The sequence below is a fragment of the Notothenia rossii genome (assembly GCF_949606895.1).
Source record: "Notothenia rossii genome assembly, chromosome: 6".
NCBI classification, from domain to species: Eukaryota; Metazoa; Chordata; class Actinopteri; order Perciformes; family Nototheniidae; genus Notothenia; species Notothenia rossii.
Window position 1 is genome coordinate 28,664,398 of NC_136909.1, and position 6,000 is coordinate 28,670,397.

The 6,000-nt window shown below is 37.1% G+C and overlaps 1 protein-coding gene across 1 annotated transcript in view; it reads right to left on the reverse strand.

Annotated features, from left to right (window-relative positions):
* LOC307043944 (uncharacterized protein) overlaps positions 1–4,989 on the reverse strand; it is a 31,633-nt gene extending 26,644 nt beyond the window's left edge. Inside the window, exon 1 of the mRNA XM_079688908.1 lies at positions 4,771–4,989. The gene's annotated coding sequence lies outside the window, so the exon portion shown is untranslated. The remainder of the gene's footprint in view (positions 1–4,770) is intronic.
* Between the last annotated feature and the right edge of the window lie 1,011 nt (positions 4,990–6,000).

Genomic DNA, 6,000 nt, shown 5'->3' on the forward strand with positions numbered 1-6,000 from the left:
GGGCATAAACTTTGTTGCAAAGCCAATAGCTAAACTGGCAGTCAAATGGAGCAAAGTTAGTGAGAAGGATGTTGTTGTTTTTGTTGTTGTTGTTGTTCTTCATCCTAAATGTATTGCTGGGACACAGCACTTACAAATTCACATAATATACCTATTTTTAGTTGTGTAAAAGGAACATCAACTAAGCCAGCGTTAGGCTGATATCACCACGTATGATCTTTAAAGGTTATTCAGATCTCTTTTTTGCAGTTGTAAAAAAAGTGCCCAGTTGAGGGGAATCGATATTGAGGTTGTGAAATGGAGCTGAAAAAGAGGACACTATAAAGTGAACAGCTGTGAAGCCTCACTTGGTTTCACTTTTCACAGAAGTTTATGGTATGTGCTGGATATTTAAAGATGTTGGTTAGAGTATAGAGGACACAGAGAATCTTAAAACATATCTGTACTATGTTGTTAATTCTTCATTTTAAAACTGTTCCTTGCAAAGTTGCTCAAAGGGCAAGCTAGTTCAGACGTGTTTATGGTTTGTACAGCATAATAAAACAAAAATGTTTTTACTGTAGGAAATGATGACGTTTTACAACATTCTGAAAAGTTGGCTGCAAATTAAAAAAGAATTAAAACAGAAAATCTAAACATTGGATAAGGACCGGTTTTTTATATGTAATTGTATATTATGAAAAAATACTTTCAACAGAAACCTCGGGAGCAGATAGGAATTAAACCAAAAGGTTTTAAATACATACTGATATATATTACAAAATGTACAGGGTAAACAATCTAACAAATATAACAACTATACTTGCTCAGTTGATGAATAATATTAGGACCACTATTTTTTCTCCTAAACGTTATCTGATTAGCTAATGAAAGAAGACACATAATGGAAGCAACGTATTTAAATAAAATCACTAGTGCATAATAGTTTCACCTTTAAATGAATTCATATAAGCCCTGATCTTGGCTTTCCTGTTTGCTTATACGCGTTCCTTTTATTCAAACTGTAGTCATATGAATAAGGTTTTAATAACATCCTTGCTAATCTATCAACAAACAGCCATCCATAAAACGATTACAGATACTTCAACAGCCGAGTGTGGGCAGCTGTGATTCTGATCCGAGTCAGATCATTAGTGAGCTGCTGAATCAGACTCATGTTGTTATTGGCTCCTCAGAAGAGCTTTATTCAGTATCAGCCCACACACCACTGTAAAGGCTCTGAGCTAGTGTTACCTTTAGCTTACATTACACAGGGGAATGACGGGAGATTACAGGAAACAGAACCACTGTAAATATTTTACACAATGGGGCACCATCAAATAAAAATGCACTGTGTCTAAACTCAATAACCTCAATGCTTTTCAGTAAGCAATTAGCATCATGATTCTTGCTCTCCAGCAGATAATAGCTTGAACTTGTTACACATTCAGTAGCACAGCAAATGGGCTTTTCCTGTTGCATTATGGTCTATCAGAGCGGCTGTCACAGGGTAAATTGATATCCCTGCCTCAAAGATGCTATGATGGGTTTCTTCTATGATGAGGTGTCATGTGTCAAAAAGAAGATGATATCATTGTTGACTGCAGAGATGTAGTTTTGATATGTGAAGCTTGGACAAAAAATAGAAAAATAAACTTCTAAGCAACACTTTTCTTAAGTTTGAATTATGATAGGCTCTAAAATTCAAACCACACTAGTTTGATCATGTACCATATCATGTGTCAATTCTCAAAGAGTTAATCATCAACATTTAGAGACAAGTGTGACATGACTTTAAAACTTGCCCTGACAGTCTTAAAAAAACACCATGACCAAACAATGAAATAATCCCTGAAAAGCAAGATACTTAAAAGCCATTTTCTTTATTGTTCTTATCATTGGAGTAGATTGTAATTGTTACCCTAAAAGCAACATATTTCTCCCTTCCACACTACTCGGCCCGTTTGGGAAAAGAAAGCAGATATTTGTTCCATTAGGACACTATAAGTGATGAAGGCAGACATAGAATTGCGGAGGCACATGTCAGACACACTAATTTCCTCTGGGTAAAACTCCATTAAAATGACTCCACAGAAACCATCTGAGAGCTGAGAGGTTGAGGGGCGCCTCTCTTACCTGCCCCTCAGTGTTTCTTATATTTTTGGTACTCAATGCTGATATATAAGGATTTACATCTAGATCTTATCGGTGGAAGTTCCAAAGATGGCTAATGTTCATCTTTTATCAGGTCACATTTTTTAGTACATTTGTACGTTTCTTTTATCTTTTTTATTTGAATATATTCTTTATTGTCCACTGATACATAATAACCTGAAATGCTGATGTAATCACAGACCTTGTACTCCCTCTTTAGACTCTTTGTACACACTAATCAGCTCTGTCATTGTTGTCCTGTTTTCTAATAGGCCATCAGATGGTGAGCTACAGTATCACCATGGAGGTTAAACATACAGCAGTAACATAATCACTCTTCTATTCTGCTGCGGTAACATCATTCTCTTACAATATTACTGTAGAGTGTCGTGTAACCTACTCCAACACAGATTTAGAATAAAACATATTTAAATCATAAATATAATTTTGTCAACCACAATATGTTTGAGGTTCATAACGTTTGGTACACATATAATAATAAATGAATTACAATTCTGTTCCACCTTTCAAGCCGAGAGAACAAGCTATATTCCATTGAAAACTTAAAAAATAAACATTTAAATAATAATAATACAAATTATATTTAATATAATAAATAAACAAGTAAAACAAACTTGAAATCAGGTGGTTGCACAATTGAGCAGCATTATATAAGCAAATCAGAAAGTAAAAATAATAATAAATGTGTCAGATGTCAGACAGCAGAAACAGTGTCAGGAAACTTGAAAAAATATGAATCATGAAATTGACAAGAAACATTGTAATGCGCTTTCCAGGCTGACTAATTTGGGTTTGATGTCTCCTTCTATAAGCACCCTACAAATAGTTTTAGTTAATTAATGTATAGTAAAGCATATTTTCCTGTCGGGTCTAATGGGGGTAGGAGCCAATCACAGCAAGCAAAAAAACACCCACACACTGGACGTGTCGCCTGTGCACGGCTGACACATAGTGAGACGGATATGTTCCCAGACTGTTTAGGAAAACACGAGTATAAATCAGAGCAAACCCACGTGCAAATTTCCCTGGGAGTCAGGTTGAATCCCAGAACACTGTGTGTAGAAAGCAGAGCTTACCCCTGATCACTGCCCCGCAGTGTGACATATCAGCAGGTGATCAGACGTGACATTTGCATGTAAAAAATAACAAATTATTGCAAGGCTGAAAATACATTGAAAGATTATACTTCACCGAAAATAACTTAGTAGAAAATACACGCAAATATGGAATATATTGAATCACAATCAATTAACACAGTATCCGCTGTGTGACATAATGTGAAAATAAGGTGCAGTATAGGCAGGTATGGAATTAACAGCACATGGGTCATTTTTACAGTTATTTAATATAAATAATTGTAGGCCCTTAAATAACTTATTTCCATTGCTTGTGTCCATAAAATAATGGACATCATTTTTTTTTAGGAATTAGTCATCATTCCGATTTTCCATTGTCAGCTGTTCCCTAACGGCCTACACCACGTCACAGACTCAGAGGGGGCAGTTTGACACATGGCTCCGCCGTCTCCAGCTGGGAGCAGCTCCGCCCCCCCCCCGCCGCTGTGGACAGATGGAACCGGCCATTCGTGCCATCCATCGATGTTGTGATTACTTAAGATCCCAGATGGATGATATCACAAACTGTGATTTACTATAGTTAAACCTTATGTGTGGTGGGTACTAACAACCCTGAACACACACAAGTAAAGAGCCTTTCTGTGTAAACAGTTAACTTTTGAAAATGCATAACATGCACCAAGGATGGATCACAAGGGTCTAATGTTGACGCTATGGTAAAATGCTGCACTGTCCAGTATATGAAAAATGTTTTTTAAGTTTTTAAGAAATGGCCCACATTTTGAGCTAATTAGCTTAGCTTATGAAAGATTGACATTTGGATGTACCTTTACATGACGTCCTGACCTGAACAGTTATCAAAAGGGGCTCATGATCATCAAAATGCAGTTTGTCATTGATGTTTACTTTAATTGATATAAATGCATAATGATGTCGGCATCAAACCATTATTCTTAATTAGATATAATGTGGTGCTAAATGAAGTCTATTGATTAAATATGCCTCTTGGGCTCAAATGTTGGTGCTCTGCCCGGTCAGTAATGCTAACTTGCTGATATTTTCCAGGAATGTTGTCATCATTAACATTTTAATTTTTTTAGGCGTTAATGAATATAAATCTTTAGCCCCATACAGTATTTTAGAATAATCCCCAGAGTAGGTAAAAGGCTGCAGCAACAGAGTAAAGGTCATCTATTAGCAAACGATTCCAAATATTGCTAACTGCAAAGTTGCTGACAGGGCATACTTGTAAATGTGTGTCTGTGTGTTGTGTGTCTGCATGCTAGGATTAATTGGTAGAGTGTGAAATCAATGTGCAAAAAACTCTGCTTCTCCCATCTGCCAATCCCCAGTTTTCAGATAATATCGTCGTCCCCCTGTGTGATGTACTGCTTCTTCTCGGTATTAAATTAATTAGAACCGTTAGATGAAATGAGATTCAGTGTTGCAACCAGGCGCCAAACTGCTGCCTCCCCAGACTGCCTGGCAGGATCAGCAGTGTGTGCTGCAGGTCCAGTGTTGTGTGGAAACTCAACTCTACCTGCCAGTTAGCAGCCACGAGTCGGTGTGTCTGACAGGAGCAGGAGATGATGCAGCACTTCAGACGGAGAGGTAATGAGACACAGAGGAACAGCAGACCACCGGGAGAGCTGCAAGAAGGCCTGCCAGCCATCCCTCCTCTGCAATGAATTAATATCACAGATAGCTGGATGATGTGATTGGTCTTGTTGCACCCTCAAGTGGTGAAATGCTGACATGACAGTACGAGGGAAGACATGGCAGCTGATGTTTGTTCATTATAGCAATGAGCAGCAGAGCTCTGTTGTGCATCTCTATGTGTTTTGGGAAAAAACTAGCACAGTAACACATTTGGAAAATAAATCACTGGTTCAACACCAAATGACATGAGAGAGTATCTATTTGACAGCCAAGTCTGAGAGACAAATGACCTGAAGTTTCTCCATATAAAATCACTGATTAGCCTATTAATCATGATTCATAAACAATACTGGTGGATTGTTGATTTAGAACATCATTGGGGAGGAAATCATGTTGAGTGAATAAAGTTGTTATCATTGTTTCATTGGCCCTGCAACAGACTGCAATCGGCTTACATGATACCATAACTTCTTAAATAAACCAGATCTCGTGAACTGTGTGCACATTTTAAACAATACAAAATAGTCAAAAAAGGAATAAACAGGAAAATGTCCTTATCAAATCCTCAGACCTTCATTGTCTCAAGCAACATTTATAAATCACTTGCAAAAAGCTCTGCTAATATTAGACAATGGCAATCTGCACTTATGTAAAAGTACTAACCTATCAGCATTCAAACTTTCTTAAAGCACAAAGTACTACTCGTTTGGCAAAATGGCACATTTCAGAAAAACATACTATATTTTGTTTGGTTTTGATACATTTCAATTACAGTACTTGAAGAAATGTACAAATTCATAAAAAACATATTTTACGTCCTACTTGTAGTGCAAATGTTTTGGTGGGAGTTATGGCTCTTGACTTTTGGAGCTCAAAGTGACGAAAACGTACAATTAAAAAACTCAACAGCAATGTTCTTCGATAAATAATGACCCAGTTACTCAGGATAATCCATAGACCTTTTCGTGAGCTTAGGCGAGGAGGACGCTATATTTAAATTTTGCTCGGTCGCAATATCATGATGTCATTATATTAGATGACTGCAGTGCAGACATGTCATTCATGTTTGTTCATCTGTAAAGCCCACTGAGACAAACATGTTTTGTGATAT